We start from the raw sequence: 21114 nt of genomic DNA, 5'->3' as shown, positions 1-21114 counted from the left end.
TGCATGAAACATGGTAATTGCTAATTGATTGTCGTGTTTTGACCAAATTGCCCTTGCGGGGAATAATTGCTAGTTATGTACATTATTAATACATGACACGTAAACGATTGTTCACACACGTAGCGTACCACAAATGTGCTTGTTAAGTCACACACGATTCACAAACGAAACACGAAACATATTGTGTGCATAGGTATTATGTGCCGAGTCTAGAGACTCGATAATAGTTCCGACACTTAGAAAAATCTCTTTATTGTTTTAGAACTCTAGAGAGAGTTTTTCTGTGACGCGCATCCTTTGGTGATTTATTTTGGGAATTCTTCGCAAACAGTGAGTTTCACTTACCCCTTTAAACTGTTTTAAACGCTTTTCACTTGGGGAGATAACATACTCTGAAAAACGCATTTAAGATTTTGTTAGTAAATTATATATCACTTGTAAAGGCTAAGTGGCAAACGAAACAATTGAAGTCCTACACATCGAACCGGTTAATATTTGGATAATAGCGAGTCACTGTTGAGTAGTACTACTGGGTTTGACAAACCCCACCCAACGCTAAACTCGACTGGAGGTCGAGTGGGTGTAATTTTGGCTAACACATTACCATGGTCTTGATGACCTGGTGGCAAGGCACTTGATAAATAGTCAGCTTCGGTGTCGAACACTTAGTAATACTTGTTGTATAGGCTAGCTACCTATCGATATATAATTGATTTAACACTATCTGGTAACGCTAAACACAAAACGCTGAACGCTTAACACAAAACGCTAAACGCTTTATTTTACATAAACTTGTGAACTCACCAACCTCGTGTTGACACTTTTAGTATGTTATTCTCAGGTAGCCGAGGTGGGCGCGCGGTATAGGATCATGCATGGTTTTTGAACATTCTGATATGCAAACATGTTTTTAACTATTATCACTTGAGTTTTAAGTCGTCCTGTGTGACGTAACTTTTGTCTTTGGTTTTTTTCGCTTCCGCACTTATTTTCATTTAAACGTTTTTATGGTTTGATTATGACTAATGATTCCGATCCTGTTAGTTCACACCCTCTGACGGTAAAACTCCGTTAGTGGATTTTGAGGGTGTGACAAAGACCTTCAATATGAGTGTAAAGTTGGTGTTTTATAAGAGAAACCCGTATAGAAGTTTGCTTTAAGCACACCAAATGAGTGCAACATGCTCCTCAATTTATAGGTTGTCTGAGTGATCAGGCAAGGCCCCATGCTCCATGAGGCAAGCCCCCCCACCCCCCGTGTCCAGGTGTCCAATCGCATTAAATGCTCTATTAGATCGTACATGATGACTCATCACGGGGGCGTGCTTCCTGAGGCACGGCCCCATGTTTCGGGTGTCTGCTATATTTTCTTTTTTGTCTTTTCTGAAAGGTGACCACGACCCCATGCTTATTGGGGCATGACTCAATGTACATTTGTCCAGTATTTTGTCTTTTCTTACAGATTTTTGTCTTTTTTTGCACAGGAAAGCATGGGGGCGTGTTCCATGGAGCATGGGGGCGTGTTTCAGTGTTTTCTTGGGTTTTCTTTGATTTTTTTGGCTTTTCGTTCGTTTCTTCGTTTGAGGCTTGGGTTTACCTTAAAATACATTTTTACATGATAAGTAGCTTTTTGAACTATATTATTTGATAGAAGTTGCACTTTTTAGAGATTATTTGATGCTAAAAAGATGTATAATTTTATATACATCATTACCCAGGATAATATTTTTGAAAGATTATTCACTAAGTTTTGGTGTTAGCCACCATAATGCTAATATTGGTTGCGGTTTTACTTTATAATCACCCACCTAAAAAATTTTGTTGTTTCTTATCCGTTTACTTGTTTATAGCTCTACCTATGTATGTTATTTCAATTCTTATGAGTATGTAGATTGTAAAATGTATTTAATTTTTGTTTAGTAATAAAATGATGAGTATTGCAAAGCATGAATTTTTGGATCTCAAAAGTTTTAAGGAGATCTATATGCCTAGGATAATGAACGTCAAAAACCACCTCAAATCAGTGAGTGTTTTAAAAGCGGATAAACACAACAGAGCAGTAGTTGATGTCTTTATCCATAAACACATCGATGAAATACTTCAATTGGAGTATTTTAATTATGATAAGCAAAGTGTTTTAGCCTTGTAGTGGGCGACAAATCCCCCACTCTTGGGGCGATTTTAGGTTGTAACACCGCCCCCTGGCGATAAGTGGGGCGATAAAGGGGAGGGGGCGACAAGAATTTGTCACCGGTGAATGTAAAAGGAATATTATTGTTTTATTAAATGGACCAATGGCAAGCTTTGTTTGTGAGAATGAGGGGGGGGTGATTTTTGGGCTACAACACCTTTACACCCCTAAAATAAAAATAGCTCATTTGCTAACGTGGCACCACGTGTCATAAATCACCACCATTTTGTAGCCCTCTGCTACACATAGCCTTATGGAAAGAATTAAAAATCATATTTGATCATCAAAGGGATTCATTACTCCCTATAGCTAGAGCTGAATGGAACAATCATAGGCACCAACATTTAAAAAAAGTGAATAATTACAAATTTTATAAAAACTCGGGTTTTTCATTTGATTTATTAAATACCACTACTCGACCGGTTTTTGTTTTCGGGTTTTTCATTTGATTTATTAAATACCACATCGGCATTATCGAGTCTTTATTATTTTATTATTATTTTCTATCATATATAATTAAATAAACATTCTATCTTTGGTTTGAGTACATTTTTCACCCTAAACTATAGTTTAAACTCTTATTGTATCCACACAAGAAGTTAAAGGAGTAAATTGTAAATCTGATTTAAACTCTATATTATATTATTAATCCAAAACCCAAACCCATATTTGAACCCGTATACCCGTTTGTTTTCTTATACATTAATCCACAAATTATAACCAATTTTGATTCTCCAAATCGTTCCTATGCTTAAAACGACACCATCGACATCGCAAATTTGGAAAACACGATCTAATTGATACGAATTGACTTATTATGCCAAACCATTTTTCTTAACTTTGAAATATAATATTTAGACTTCATAAAAATAAAATTAAACTCGTATGCATGTTCGCATATACTCGACGATCCTCAACCCTCCGTTAATTTCATTATTTCAATATGTGGATTGCTTTTTCAGTGCGTTTTTCAGGCCGGCGTTGTTATGTTTCAATAGACCTTCAATTCATAACAGTTCAATGTAATAATTATATGAAACATGTTCATTTTTTTCAGTATAACATTAACCCTAACTTTAATTACTCGAACATATACTGGAATGATCAATTGAAGATTCTAGGGTTCTTAAAATAATTGAGATTTTTAACAGTTTAATATTTAGAGTTTTGTTTTCATGCTATATCCAATTGACACCCCAGCACAGCTGGTGGGTGTTTGTGTTTTAAGGTTCAAGCCGGCAGGGGGGCGCAGTTTCGAGCCTCTCCCAGTCCAACTTTTTGTATACTATTTTGTTTTGATTGTTTTAATTGATTAATGACTTTGTAAATCATTATAATTAATATTTAATATAAAATAAACGTTATTTTATTAAACCGACACTTTTAATTCATGTTTCCTCGTTGTTGAACGTCTTTACAAACTCGTCATGTGTGTATATATATGTGTGTGTGTGTGTTATATATATATATGTATTATTTTTTGAAGAAAATATAACAAACGTATATAAAACATGCTAGATATATTTTTTTTATCATTTAAAACTTCGTTAACGATTCAAAATACATATTTTCTTAAAGATTATTATTATAATTAATTATTTAAAAACGTTTGTGTAATAATTATTTATTTAAAGTATTTATATATTTAAATCATATTTACTCAACTTATCTCAATTTATATTTAAACAAATCATTTTATTTAATTTGTATATTCAATTATTTATTTAAATATTATTATAAGTATATTTGATATTAAATTTATTTATTTAAGTTTGTTTAATTATTTATTCTATCAAGTATAAATTGTAAGGCCTCGGTCCCGGTGCCCTACTTTGGACGTTGGATTTACTTATAAAGACAGTTCTAAATATCAGAGTTATTTGAACTTTCGCGGAATATAAAAAAACTTGCATTAATCATTCATAACATTTCATAACTTGTCTGACAAACATCTTTGTCTTTCAATAGTAAAAACATCCAACATAAAAACACCATGAGTCTTCAGATTCCAGTCTCTTATTCTTTTGCCATGTGTCCCGCTCAAGCTAGCTGCCTCATTCTACTCACTTGCGTGCATACTAAAAGTCAGCTACGCTGAGTGAGTTCTAGTTAATACAAGTAACATACAATATGTCCATACACTTAATTATATACGCACCCGAAGGCACATATACTTAGCTTTTTACCTTTCTTCATACGTTCATACAATCATTCTTTCATTCTTTCTTTTTATACATACTTATATACATACGCCTCTTCCTATAACCTCCGCGGATATTATTAGGGCATGTTTCCTACATCCGTAGATATTATTAGGGTCTGTTCTCAACATTCCCAGATATTATTAAGGTATGTTCTCTTCATTCGTAGATATTATTAGGGTCAGTTCCTTTCATTCGTAGATATTATTAAGGTCTGTTCCCTTCATTTGCTATTAGGGTATGTTCCCTCTCTAACCATACCTTTCTATACATTCATATTTATAACTTTCATACATACACACATACATTATTCATACATCATATATATAACAATCATATATTTAAACTATTACCTATTGATACATGCAATATCCAAATATCGTTCACGCACCGTCAAGCATTCATTCATACATAAACCATATAAGGCTTACACTTACCACTTAAGGTAAGTGTATTATCTAATTACATCGAGTATGCACACAGCCCCGAAAACATAACAAGGAATGGGGCTAGAATCTCACCTGGATCCTGTTACATTCGCCGTTAACGGTTAGTCTCTTCTTTAACTGAGCTCGGCTAACTGCACATTAATTACGTGTATTAATACCTGTCCTGATCACATTATTCATGTTTCAGCCAAAATGGCTAAGTCTGGTCTATTCTAATGGCTTTATAAGGTTCTGTATTCACAAGTTTGGCTTTGTATTCAAATAGAAATTACTTAGAATTTTACCCTCAAGCACTAATGTATTCGAGTACCTTGCATTCGAATACAGTTGTATTTTCATACATTGTATTCGAATACAGTGTGTTCCTTTCTTTCTTTCTTTTTGTAATCGAATACTCAACCATTTCTTAATCTTTCTTTCTCCTTTTCTATATTCGAATAGAGATCGTATGCGAACATAAGGTGTATGTGGATTACAATGTATGCGAATACACTATTGTATTCGAATACAGTATGGTATTCGAATACATATTGTATTCGAATACTTTAGTGTATTCGATTATGTATATGTATGCGAACTCATATATTGTATCCGAGTCTAACCATTATATTCGAGTCATTCAATGTATTCTAATACATGTATTGTATGCGAATTCATCCTTGTATTCGAATATAGGTTTTGTATGTGAGTCATGATGTATTCGAGTCCTTGCCTTGTATTCGAAATAACCTTTACAAGACAATGTATTCGAATGACTTGTAGTGTATTCGAATGGCCCTTGCTAGGCCATGTATTCGATCGGGCTGCTATTGCTCGGTCCTTTATTATCGTTTTTCTCACCATCGGTTATCACTCACTCTCCTAACATTGCACCATAAAACCCCTTAACGTCCCCGTAACCTCCATTTCCCAAGATCTAGTTCGGGTTTCATAAAGTTTGAATCTTTATTATTTAAAACGTTCTAAAGCTAGATCTAGGGTTTTCTTTATGAATCGTATCTGTCCATGAGTTCGTTAAGTCCATTGTAAACATCAAGTTTGCGTTTTTATGATACATCTAAACCCGATTAACCTTCGTGTCAAGTTTTAGGGCAAACCGTTCATAAAAATGAAACCTTTATAAGTAAAGAACGTATCTTTTGACGTCTCTAGGCTATGGGTTAGCTTGATTATGAAAAATAATCTTGTATCTTGCTTGTATATCCAAGATCCATCAAGATCTAGCTCGGTTTTGGTCTTGAATCCTTCTTCTTGGCCACAGCTAGCTTAGGAGTGTTTGTGTGTGTGTAGGAGGCTAGGAAGATGAGAAATGAGGGTTTTAGGGTTTTAGGGAGGTTTAAGGGAGTATTTATACTCTCTTAAGCTCATGGACCTAAGGCCCATAACCATCCCTTTAATCCATCTTTTACCAAGTCCATAACCCTTTATTATATTTAATCTTAATTAAATATTGACACACATTAAACAAACATAATTTCTTTTATTTATTAATATCAAATTTAGGATGCTACATAAATTGATGGTATTTTGTAAATAAAAGTAATCAATCCTTCAAACAACTGATAACAATAAATTGGTGTTAACAATAGAAATCCATCGATCAATGAATAAAAATTCTAATCACAAACACAACTCAAATCACATCGAAATCTGAATTCATTATTCATGTTATATCATGATTATTAATTAATATTGTATTTTTTAAATATGAATCCTTGACGGTATATCCCGAAGGGTTTAACATTCTCGCATCGTCACTTTGACTTTTGTTCATCTAATAAGGTGAGTAATCACTCCCCATGTTTACTTGTTTTCAAATGTTTGGGACTTATGCGTACCAACTATCAATTTACATATAATATTGTAATCTCAAATGCAAACTATCAACATGTTAAAAGGTTCATGGCATTTTTTTTAAATTTGTCTTTTCGACTTAATTGATTTTGACCCGTTACAATTTTTCTATAACAACCCGTTGGGAGCTATATCAGTTTTTGTTAAAGTAGTTATGATCTGAATCAAAGTGACCAATTTTTAAAATAACCCATACATATTTGATGATTGTCTTTGGTCAAATCAGAACGAAACATGTGATGCAATTATAGTCCAAAATGTTATAGACACGATTTGGTAATTAGATTGCAGCAGGTCCAAAAGGTGTCTTCACATTAAACACAACATGTAATACAAATTATACATACAAAGAAGTATTTTCAAATTTATAAATCATCATTTTAAGATCTCATTTAACATGTAAATTAATGTATTGTACAAAGAAAACAAGTTATGATATATGTATACATATATATATATATATAATTCTTATTTCACAACTTAGTATATGTATTTTTTTTCAGGTTTCACCCCGTGAACTTAATGTAATTTATCGTGTAACAGTATTTAAAAGATGATGATCAATGTGCATATAGACAATGATCTAAAGTATAATGTCATCAGACAACATAAAATACATACCTAAATATATATATATATATATATATATATATATATATTTGCAATGTTGAAAACCAACACCATCTCAATAATTGACTCTATTTAGCACAAACTTTTCTTGAAGGGTGATTATAAAGGTGACATATACACACATTTTAATAATGAATAAAATCTACCCAGCTATGTTATAACCTAATTGATAAAAATAGTTCTGGCCCATGACTAGTGGTGGCAAATGGGTTGGTTTGGGTCGAATGGGTAATGGGTCACAACAGGTTAGGTTCGAAACGGGTTAGAACATGTCAAGTAAAAATGGTTATGGTCGGAAATGGTTTCAGGGTTTTTGGGTTTTTGTTGAGCAAGGAGAACGGAGAAACAATATAGTTTTTTTTGTTTTAGATTTATATTTTGAGTTATGATTTTTTTTGAAATTCTTGAGGGGATTTTTTATTAATAATAGAAAAATCATAACTCAAAATATAAATCGAAAACAAAATAAACTATAAAAACTAAAATATTTATTTCGTTATCCTCGTTCCATACTTAAAAAAACCACCAAGAAATCAAACCGATACCGAAAATCAAGAAAAACGAAACAAACGGCCAAACGAACGTAATCAATCGAAACCGAAAAAACTCGATAAAAAAATAAATTAAAAAAATTGAAACGAACAAAAATGAAATTGAAAAAACGAACCAAAACGAAACAAAAAAAATTAGAAAAAATGAGCTCCGAATCAATCAGCATAAAACAAACGAAACCGAAACCCATCTTGTTCAAAACCTGAACCACCCGTTCCAATCAGAAACTCGTTTCGTGCCAAAACTTTGCTCGTGAGAAAATCTGTGCCAGAACCCGTTTTGATCTAAAACCTGCCACATTTTCTTAGGATACTAACCTACGTCGATCCATTTCTCTGACTTTGTCGATCCATTTTGACCTGAAAATAACAAAGTGGAATTTCAAATGAACCATTTAGTTATAATCTCTGACCAAAACCAATGGATGTGATTTTCAAAACAATCCAAATTAACTCAATTGAAATGGTTTTAGTCAAGATTGTCACTTCTTCCTAGGACCCATGAATAACTAGGAAAAATGAGATTATAGATTATGAAATGTTAAAGAAAATTTGGCTAGGAGTGAATGTATGCTTGACATGTAACTCTCAACGTTTTCTTTTATTAAGAGAGTATGATGATTTACTTATCTAATTACATATATACCCAAATTAAATCTAAATTACATATTTCCCCTTCATTAATAAAATTAAATATAATGACAAAAATACATTTTTAAAATAACCCACAAATTAACAGTATTCTTTCAATTCAACCGTTGTTCTAAACATTTCTCTTAAACCTAACCGTCGATTCTAACAACAATACAATTCTTCTTTGGCGATTTCGATTACAACCAGTTGCAGTTGTTATTACAATTATTCTTATTTGGTTTTGATACAGTTGATATTATTTGACTTTGAGTAGATGCAGAGCTTCGTTTGAATCCTAGTGACTATGGTTGTTATAGGGATTGGAAAGCTACGGATACGTTGGTAATTGATGGAATTTCAATGGTGGTGGCGGTTTTTTTGGGGATGGTTATTCTATAATTTAATTTTAAAGATTAAATTAGACCGGTAAATTTGATATTTTTAGCTTTAGAGAAAAGAGTATATGCAATTAATTTTTTCAGCTGGGTATATAGGGTTTAGATTAAATACAAATTAAATTAATATGCTAATTGCAAGGTGCAATTATATGTGTACGACTAGGATAGTAGCCGGTGTTACACACGGCTGGAATATATTTTAAACATCATATATATGTAGATATTATAAGAATTATTAACATTGTTATCTGCAAAACCACAAGATGTAGGAAAAATATGTATAAATTGTGCGAATGAGAAACTGTATAAATATTCAAATAATTGAATTGCTAAAATAATAGTCATACTAAAAATGGGGAGCAGAAAATCAGTTATAAATAATTAATTGTAGTCAAAATAGGTTTTTAAATCATTTGAAACGAAATAGTTGATTATGATTTTATAAAATATTAATTAGTGAAGTTATAATTTTAGAAACTGTAAGGCCCCAGTCCCAGCGTTGGATTTACTCATAAACACAGTTCAGAATATCGGTCCCAACGTTGATTTAATCGTAAACACAGTTCAGAATATCAGAGTTACATTGAACTTTCGCGGAATAAATGAAACTTTAAACATATTTTACAAAACATTCATAACTTGTTTTTAAAACATAACTGAAATATCTTATTTAAACATTATGACAGATCTTCCGATGCTAGCCACTTCAATTCATGCCATGTGTCTCCCTCAAGCTAGCTGCTTCAGTCTATTTACCTGCGTGCATACTAAAAGTCATCTACGCTGAGTGAGTTCTAGTTAATCAGAAAACATACAATAACATTCACATACTTACACATATACGTATCCGAAGATACATATAACATACTTAACTTGTTACCTTTCTTACATTCTTTCATACTTTCATTCTTGCTTTCATACATTCATATATATTTTAAGAGTATTTCGTCATATAACATTCGCAGATATTATTAGGGTCTGTTCCCCACATTCATGTGACATTTGTCAATTTTTCATATTCGTATTCGTATTTGTTAAACCGACCCGTTTAGTCGTTTCAATATATTCGTATTTGAAAGTTATCGATTTATATCAATTTCAATTATTAAAGTTTGTTTTCGTTCATTATCTATTTGAAGTGTTCATCTCCGAGCTATAAAAATCCATAAAATAATCAAAGTTTAAAAGGTATACAAGTATAAAACGTAAACAATTTAAAGATATTAAAGTATGTAAAGTTTTAGTTAGTTATATATATTTATAAAGATCAAGGGGTTAAAAGTAAATAAAGTTAAAAATTAGTTATTATATGCTATGAAAGTAAGAGGGCCCAAAGTGTAAATATGATTTAAATAATATGAATATTACAAACAAGCCCATCCCTCCCGTCCCCACCCTCCTTCCTCGGTTTTCGGGCGGTCGGATCTGGCGATGGCGAGGAATCGCCGACAACATCTAATACGTCCATATACACATCGTTTTAATCCGTTAATAATCCCAAACGACGTCTCCACAACTCCTAAACATTATTATCTAATTTATTTCATCATCTACGATCCATTTAACGCGTATTAATCCACCACTAATCGGATTATAATAAAACGACCATTAACTCGAATTAAACACAAATTAAACACAAATTAATCGAATTGGTATTATAAATAGGACCCTAATCCTCGTCCCAAGGTCCCGCCAGCCTTACATGTAACAACTCGGGTTTTCCAAATCTATATTACCCGAACCGCGGGAAATTCTATCACGTTTATTGAGTAAATATACTTTTATAATATTATTCTAGTTATTTATTTAATATATGTTTATAACTTTCAAAAATAGCAATTTTAACCCCCAACTATACTTTTACTCGTTTATGATTCCATCTTGATAGTTCAGGGACCAAACTACAATATCTTTATTATTATTGTATAATTAATCCAAACCCTCACCCATATCCAAAACCTGACGCATATCATACCTGATTGCCCGTTTAGCTTTCTTGAACCTTAATTTTCGTTGTAAACTCGGAAATCGAATCATTCTTATTATACTTCATACCATAACGAGTTCACCGACTCTTTTAATTAGGAATTATCAATCAAAATTGATGCATATTACCTAAATTGCATAAGCCGTCGTTACTGTTAACTAATATACACTATTTTGAACTTGATATTTCAATTAAACCTACAGTAACAATCTTCTCTACCTCGTCATCAATACCCCCTTAGTTAATTTAGTTGTTAACGTCTGCTACAGTTCGTTGTTCATCATGTTTACGCCGGCTACTCTTCTCGCCGTTCGCCGTCAATACGTTGTTTAAACAGGTAATTGTTATATTATTTGAGTTCGTCTCAGATCAACAAACATCAGACCTAAGCTAACTAGGACGTTTGTGGATCTGTTAGGCCGATTGTAAAACCTAGGGTTTTGGGGTTAGAGATGATCGGGCAGGTGTGTTCATATTTAATATTTTCTATTCCTAAACTGAATGTAAACCCAGCCCAGTTGGTTGGTGGCTTGCTGTTAGTTCCCGTGAACCGGCTGGGTCGCAGGTTCGATCCCCAGCCCGGTATTTTTGTTTGTTTTTAATTCTTTAGCTATGTTTTTAATGTTATGATTTAATGTAATCAATATAAATAATTGTTAAACATTATTTTCATAAAACCGACACTTTTTTAGTCGCCGTTTTCCGGTCTTTGAACATTGTGTTTTGTTTAAACTCTCTATATGCATATATATATATATATATATATATATATATATATGGGGTGAGTTAACGTACAATAATCGCTTATCGTATATTACATATGCGACTTCCTGCACCACCGATTCTAATTGAAATTAAAACTGCTTAGTGGCATAATTGTAATTAACCTAAAAATACTTAACTCATACCCATCAAAATCCACCATCGCGACCATCGTCTACTGTCATGAGCACCACCATCGTCCGTCACCACCATCGATCGTTGGTCGCAGGTCAGTTAAGCAAATTCCAATTGAAATTGAAATTGAAATTGTTGATGAGCCTAATTGATCAATTAACCTTGAAATTGATCCAATTAATCATCAATTTGAAGCTTTCGTCGATCAACTTTGAGTTTTGAGTTATGGGTTTTGACATTAGACGTATTAACATTAAGTTTATACGATCTGTTTATACGTTCTATTTAAACATATTATACGTTATGTTTAAACGTTCAGAACATAATCAATTAAACTTTAAAAGTTCTGTACAAAAAGTTTATACGTTCTGTTTTTAAATAATGTTGTTTATAAGTTTAGTATAAATATTATGTTTAAACGTTCTGAAACAAAACGGAATACCTTTAAACGTTCTGACCAAAAAAGAACATCTTTAAACATTCTAATACATTCAAAGAAGATCTAGGTGTTCAAAAAAGTATTGAAGTTCTGATAAAGTTTAGAATTTCTAAGAAGTTCTGGGTGTTCAAACTGGTAAAGTTTAGAAGTTCTAAGAAGTTCTGGGTGTTCAAAACTGATAAAGTTTAGAAGTTCTAAGAAGTTCTGGGTGTTCAAAACTTCTAAAACTAACAAAAAAAAAAATTAAACACCTGTAAACATGAAATTGAACATTGAAATCACTTCATATAATCTCATAAGCATCAAACAATCGTCAATCGACCGTTAATTTGATCATTGATTCGATCATATGAACAAAAAATGGAACGTCTGCAACTTGGTTTACTCAAAACTCAAAATTGATTAATTGAAACTTCAAATTAATGATTAGTTGGACCAATTTCAAAGTTTAATTGATCAATTAGTTCAACAATTTCAATTTTAATTGGTCAATTTTATCAACTGACCTGTGAAAAAGGCGTGACGAGAAAGATGGTGTTCACGACGGTACCATCGACGGTCGCGACTGTAGATGCAATCATTGGACGGTGACGGTGAAGGCGTACGGAATCGATAGAGCAGAGGATTAAAACGGCCGCGTGGTTTTGAAAATCGAGGGTGAAGAAACTCGCGTAGCTATTGTATGATAAGGGATTATTGTATTTGATCCTTTACCTATATATATATATATATATATACATATAGAAAAGGGTTAAAATAAAAAGACATAGTTTTGTAGGAAAAGTAAGAATGACATTAAATTTAGAGTTAGGACACTATGTAGCCTAAATCCTAGATCTTAGGAAACTATTTAGTAGTTTAAAAACTATCATTCTCAACCACTAGATCATAGATCCAAGGGCTTAAATTTATTCTTACTCTTCCTAGGAAACTATTTCTTTTTATTATAACCCACCCCTATATATATATATATATATAATATGTTTTAAACGAACATCATAGCAAATAAAAATAAACATATAAACGTGTTTTACCAATTTAATCAATTAAAGGTTCGATAAATAGTTAAATACTTACAAGTAAATGCCTAGATTAAATATTATCATACGTTCTCATATTATAATTATTTGCTTAAGTATTTATGTTTGTATTATAAATTAAATAAGTAGCATTATTATAAATATATATTTTATCACATTAAATTATTTAAAGTAGTTCTTGTATATTTTATTATATAAATAGTAGTGATTTCCAAAATTAATAAAAATAATAACAATCATAAATATGTAAGAACAATAATGACGCCTTTACAACAAAAGTAATATTATAATAGTTCAAATAATAGATATTTTCAAAAACTTGTCCAGTCATCATCGAAACCCGAATCCATATATGTCTTGTAGAGCTACTATTTAATTCCCATTATCATTCTAACTAGGAATCCTCGTTGGCAACTCTGAAAGAGCTTGACGCTTCATTATCTTAGTCATCTTTTGTTCGTCTTTGAGGTGAGTACCACATTCCCCCATTTTACTTCTATTTCCACGTTTTGGGGACATATGAGTAAATTGTATTTCTCATATATACTTATACACAAAACTGCAACTATTGTCTTATGTGTTACAACTTATACCTTACTTGTTTATGTGCTTATTTGCTTTGTATGCTTCCGCATTCGGAGAGGTCCAACATAATCTCAGTCTAGTATGATCATACGCCAGTCATTAGCCTTTGTGTTTCTCGACATCTCAGTTATACTTGCTCATTTGGTTAATTTGTTATTCTCATACGACTTGTTGCAACTACATATTTTTGTTATATACTATATGTACATTTAAACTGGTGTGTTGCTCACTCAACCTTGTGTTGACAAACTATATTATTTTCAACGCATATGTAGGTTATCGTGTGACGTGATTATCAAGATTATTTGAAGCAACTTAGGATGCATGTTAGAGAAAAGATACAAGAACTTAATTTTGGATGTTTAATGTAATTGTTTATTTATAACTTTGATGTACATGAATATTTGTTTGAAATAATTAAATAGATATTGAAACTTATATTGTGCATGATAGTAACCTAGAGAGCTGTGACAATCAGTTCGCACCCCAGCTTTTCCGCCGTAGGTTGGGGTGTGACATTACAATACACAAACAAACTGTTTATAACCTCTCATTCGTTCACCCATATCCGATTCCGGCCATGCTCCGTCCATCATCTTTCCGGCACCATCGAAGGTAAATTTTACACGGTTTTGATTCGTTTTAACCCGACTAACAAAACCCCTAACACTAATTAAACAAACATGGAACAGTTTAGAATGATTGAACACCTAGGGTTTATGGTGGAGAAGATGAAGTTTAAGATGTTGTATATTATTTATTTTTTCTATCTTTAAACAACAAAAACAATATGGTCCAGTGGCTGTGTACACTTTACGTGGTCATAGAGACCCGGGTTTGAACCCGGGTCACTGCAACATTTTTTTACATTGTTTTAAATTATAATAATTAAATATAATAAATCATATATATTTATGTAAATCATTATCAATCAATTTAAATCATTTTTAAATAAAATAACAATTGTTTTGATTGTTTTTACCTTTTTAAACAAGAATCCAACTTTTACAAACCCTAGACGTCGTTTAACTCGTAATATATATAAGTATGTATATATATATATATATATATAATATCGTTACAATTTTATAGAAACTAAACCGTCAAATGTTATACTAAAATATACTTATAACGCTAAAACCCCGTAAACATTATATACAAATTTAATAGTAAACTCGTAAATAATATTATAATAATAGATCATTAAATCTGTTAAACTTAAACATTATTATACGTTAAAAGGGGTAAAAGTATATAACTATATATATAAATAATAACACATGAACTTTAAGGCCGACATGTCATTTCCATTATTTAGTTAGTAATTATCGTGTTTATTATTTTAGCTCGCGAGATTCGAACTTTTGGTTTCATATAACGCGCTTCCCGTTTCGTTTCCAAGTTGTCCTTCTAATTTCAAAGGTGAGTTTCTCACCCCCCCCCCCCCTCCCTTTTACTCTTTTATTGTTTTGGGGGTAGCATATGTATCCTACAAAAACCCAATTGTTTATGATTTTGATTACAAACTACAATTCATACATGGACTTATGTGCTTACTTGTTACTTGCTCAATATTACTTGCTCATGGATTACTTCAATATAGTATGATCATACCCCCCCCCCCTTGCACTCAAGACCTTGTTGTTATGAGTGGAAAAGGGCCTCATTAACCGAGTACATTGGTGCACAATCCCAATTGGAAAGGACCTTATTTGCTTTCACGAGTTTCATGGAATTGTATGGTTTTTATGTATTATATAAAAAATGTGTGAACTCACCAACTATTAAGTTAGTTGACATTATTTTACACATATGTTACATGTACGCTTATTAGAAGATGAAACAAGAGAAAACACTAGAAATAGGATTATCAATAATAAAATGTTTGACTTGTTTATTTTCCTAGTAATTTTTTTCTTATTTGCAAAAGTACTTGTTATTTGAATCATCAATGAATTAATGATATTATTGCCACATAATAGTGTCACATGTGTTTTGTGCAATCTGTACATCACACCCGGGCGTATTCCGCTAAATCCGGGGTGTTACAATTCGATGATATTATTGAAGTTTGTTCCCTTTATTCACAGATATTATTAGGGTATGTTCCCTACATTCACAGATATTATTATGGTCTGTTCCCTATATTCGCGTATATTATTATCATTCATACGATGTCATACATACCATGCTTTATCATTCACTCGTACTTTATACACAATTACATATTCTAACACTTACTTTCCTTGGCGATATGTGCAATATCCGAAGATCGTTCACATACCCAAAAATATTCATTCATAACTTCGATAACTATCACACATATCATATATGGCATACAGTTACCACTTAAGGTAAGTGTATTAACTATTCACATCGAGTATGCACACAACCCCGAAAACATAACAAGGAAATGGGGCTGGAAACTCACCTGTAAACGGTTCCTCTCTCAGTTTATTGTTATGCCATTCTTGAGCTATGCACGGCTAACTATGTATTAATCATAGTATCAATTAATTACTTCTAGCTATCCATACTTCTAAGTTATTTAACCCCTAGTTACGGGGGTCCGGAGGCAGCGCCCCTGGAAGCGGGGTTCTAGGGGTAGAGCCCCTGGCTGGGGTTAAGCTGCCATGTCAGCTTGGAAATTTTTTTTTTTCATTAATAAGTCTTTACTAACAACCTCATTAGAAAATTGAATTTCAATTACTTTTTTTTTCGAACGACAACTTTCATTAAAAAAACCCAAGCAAGAAGCTAGAGCCAAAGAACAACACAAAAATTAAAAAGAAAAATTACACCATTCGCTCCAATTTAAGCTACGGAACGAAGATCTATTTTTAATCCGTAAAAATGACAAGGATTTGATGTCCTCCAACAACTTTGAAACCGAATGTGCTTTGTCTTCAAAAACTACATCATTTCTTGCCTTCCAAATACTCAAACACGCCGCCATTAAAATGCCTTGAACAACTTTTTTCTTTTTAGTACACAAAGGAGTAGTTTTGTGAATGGATAAAAGATCATGAACCGAGAGAGCATGAATGATAGGAATTTTGCACCATGAGCTAATCGTGTGCCAAACCCGAACCGCAACTTGACAAGATGTGAGAAGATGACCTGCATTTTCAATGCAATCCTCACAAAGTAGACAAGAAATGGAGTCAATAGAAATGTTCCTAAAAGCGAGGCCTTCCCAGGTAGCAATACGATCCATCTTCGCCAGCCAAACGAAGATGTTAACCTTTTTCGGGACCCAATTGTTCCAATCCATAACGAAGGGAGCGATGTGACCAATCGCGTTGAATAGAACTCGCTTCATTGAGGCAACTGAGAAACTACCTGATGAATCTTTAATCCATACCCATTTGTCTTTATGTCCAGATAAAACCACCTAGTTACACATATCTACTAAATCTACCAACTCGGACGTTTCAGTCACATTTAAACTTCTTCTTTTCCACCGCCAATTCCAAATCTGCATATGGATATCAAAACAATCTGTAACAACAAAATTCTTTTTTTGGACATTATTAAATAAATTTGGAAAGAATTGTTTGAGTGGATCTGTGAGCAACCACGGGTCGATCCAAAAACGGATATCCAACCCGTTCCCGACAATTCCTTTGATCATGTTTCCCAAATTCAAATTTGAAACCGCCAAATGATTTTCTAGTTTTGCTATAGAATTCCAAACATCAGTAAAACGCTTAGCATATGACAAGACTGGCCATGTTCTATTCAAACCGTGAATAGCCAAAATTACTTTTCTCCATAGAGCCTCACGATCCACCTTAAAGCGCCACTACCATCTTGTTAATAAAGCAATATTTGTATCCCGCAAAGGGGTGAGGCCGAGACCACCCTCATCAATTGGGGAAGTGATTTTGTCCCAACTAACCCAGCAAATTCGATTTGAATCTGCATTTCTGCCCCAAAAAAAATTTCTTTGTTTTGCTTCAAGTTGATCAATAATGTTTTGAGGAGCTTTGTAGAGAGAGAAAAAGTATGTTGGCAGAGTTTTCATAACAGATTTTAAAAGAGTAAGCCTGTCACCTGAGGACAAAATAGAAAATTTCCAAAGAGCTAAACGAGTATCAAACGTATCAATGATCTTAGACCAGTTGGCAATACGATTCATGTTAGCCCCTACCATTAGGCCCAAATAAGTAAATGGAATTTGCGCCGGGTTGCAGCTCAATTCACGTGCCATAATACTAACCGAATCGGCATCAACCCCAATGCCGAAGAGATTTGATTTGTTATAATTTATTTAAAGCCCCGACACCAAGAAGAAGCACCTGAGCAGGCGGTTCATATTAATCACATTCTCATTGTTCCATTCTCCAATAATCGAAGCATCATCCGCGTAGAGCAGATGAGACATAATCAGGCCATATTTTGGAGTTTTAATGCCATTAAAAATTCCTTTGTCAATCGTACAATTTATCATACACGACAGAGCTTCCATACCGATTTTGAAAAGGAAAGGGGAAATAGGGTCCCTTTAACGAACCCCCCTCTGGTAAGTAAATTCAAAAGTAGGGGATCCGTTTACAAGAACGGAAGACCTAGCCGAGGAGAGGATGCCACGCACCCACATGCGCCATTGGTCAGGAAAGTTCATTTGATCCTGAATTGATTCAAGAAAATCCTAACTAATATGATCAAAAGCTTTTTCAAAATCAATTTTGAATAGAAACACTTTGGATTTGGTCTTCTTTAGCCAAGAAATGATCTCGTTAATAATAAACGGCCATCAATAATGTTTCAGTCTTTGAGAAAACCCGATTGATTTTCAGAAATAACTGAACCAATTACCACCTTCAGCCTGTTTGCCATCACTTTTGAAATCACCTTGGTAATAGAACCAATTAAATTATCGGTCTGTAATCGTTGAAACTGAGAGGATCATTCTTTTTTGGAACCAAGGATATAAAAGAAGCACCACAACCATTTGAAATCTTCCCGAAACTGTGAAAATGGTTCAGCGTGTTTATAAAATCCAATCCAAGAATATCCTTTTGTTGGTCTCGAATTGTTGAATATAGTAGATTAGAGAGTGTTTGGCTTAAGTGTGTGTTTTTGAAGGTGTATGCTATGATGTAGATGTGGATGGAAATGGAAATGATTAGGGTTTAAGGGGTATTTATACTCCCTTAAGCCCATGGATCTAAGGCTCATCTTTCCTTTTTGGTCTATCTTTAATTCCATCTAATTAGCTTACTTAACCTTCCACTTTTATTATTTTATTATTTCTCTACTAACTATAGTAAACTTTTTCATCATATTTAAATCATATATTATATATTAATATTAGAAAATTCGGGATGTTACAAAAACATAATTAGTGAATTATGTGACAATTCTGTAGATGGAAACCGGATGATTTGGAAGCCTATGTGGACATGCTAGTTGAAAGCCATGTGGATATCTTATGTTGCTTTAATTGTATAGTAAGATCATAAGGGTTAAGTTACTCTACAAATGGGGCAAAAATGAGAACGATGAGAAAAATTTACAGCTACACATAAAACCCCTAAAATTAATAAATAAAAACTAACAAAAAAAACTCATAACTCAAAATTTAATAAAAAAACGAAAAAAGTAAAAACACAAAAATGTTTTCACCGTCTTCCTCGTTAAAAAAAAAGACATTGTATTGAGCTAAAAAGATCGTTGTGTCTTTTTACTTATCATTGTGTTTTGTGTTTATTTTTTATAATTGATTGTGTCTTTTTTTCTTGACATTATGTATATTTTTTCTTGTTGTATTATATTACTCAACATTATGTTATATTTTTTTCGGCATTGTAATATATTTTGCCATCTATTGTGTCTTTTGTTCATTTTAGTCATTGTGTCTTTGATATTGGAATTGTGACTTTTCATCGATTTTTTAGAACGAGACAGACGGATGAAACACTTGAGTTTTTAAAATTTCTACGTCTTTTATTTATATCCTGAGTTATGATTTTTTTTAAAATATGCAATTAAGAAGTATTTTATCTTTGTCACCGTCCTTTTCACACTTATCATTTCTGATTCTTGTCTTTCTTTCCATGTTAACTTTCCCTTTCCTGGTCAACTCTACTCTCTTCGATCGAGATCCAGGTATGGTTCCCTTCATCTTTAATTGTGCGATTATAGAGTCCAAATCAATCATAAAACAATCTCTAATTGTTGCCTGAAAACCATACTGTAACACTGAACAGAGTTAGGTTCTAATTTCTTATAGTCCTAGTTGTTTTCGTCATTAATCATTTGTAATACTGAGGTAGCATACTAACATCAAAATACATGATGCTTGATCTTATTTGTTATAAACTTCAAGTTGTGCATAATGTCAATTAGTTGTCTCCACGATTTTTAAAAGGTTCAGTTTTATGATATTCCATAATATTGCTATTTTGCTTTCATGAGTCCACTCAAATCACATTTGTGTTGACTTTACGTGCAGTTCAGCAAATGCTGCTAGAAACATGCCTTCCAAACTGAAACTAAGTGAATTTTAACGCAGTGCCGGTTGGTCTTGTTTTTCTGTTGTTATGATTTGTTTATTTAAGTGATTCAGCCCACTATTTGCAGAGTTGAAGAAACCTTGAGCCTGTCTGTTTGCCCTTTAGCTTGGAACAGTAGGTCCAGTATAATTTTGCACCAGCTCAGTTTAGTTATTACTGGTTCAGTTTTAGTTTTGACAGGTAACGGGCTTGATTTTCAACAGTTTACTTGTCTACTAAAGCCGCTCCAAGTTTCGGTCGGCAACCATGGTATTCCATTTTAGGTGCTTCTCTCTTGACTCAGAGTCAGAGTTGGAGTCAGAGCCAGAGGTACAAATTCATATGCTCTACCCTAAAAGTTTAAAATGTTCAAGTATTTGGTTTTTTTAGTGCATTACTAATACATCAGATATTTATCTCCTTAAGTATTAAACTTCCACAGACCAACTTTATTTATTACACTATTAAAAATAGCTGTACAAACTAAAAGCGTCTTACATGTAACAAATATTTAAATATAGATAAAGTCATTTTTGTTAAAATAGTTTGTAAAGTTATAATCACCTTCTAATATATATATATCCTTAATAATTTTTGCTCTTTGATTTACTTAGACATACAGCTTTGAAGAGATATTATCTGCCACCGATAATTTTGCTGATAATAATCTCATTACGGAGGGTGCATTAGGAAAGGTTTACAAAGGATACCTCTTTCGGAATGGGTTTCGGGTAAATATTGCAGTTCGAAGGTTAGATT

The sequence above is a fragment of the Bidens hawaiensis genome, unplaced genomic scaffold (assembly GCF_021521415.1).
Source record: "Bidens hawaiensis isolate Kalapana, Puna unplaced genomic scaffold, B.hawaiensis_p1.1 tig00038244_1, whole genome shotgun sequence".
Classification (NCBI taxonomy): domain Eukaryota; kingdom Viridiplantae; phylum Streptophyta; class Magnoliopsida; order Asterales; family Asteraceae; genus Bidens; species Bidens hawaiensis.
The sequence above is the reverse complement of the archived record's forward strand: the minus strand, read 5'-3'. Positions refer to the sequence as shown.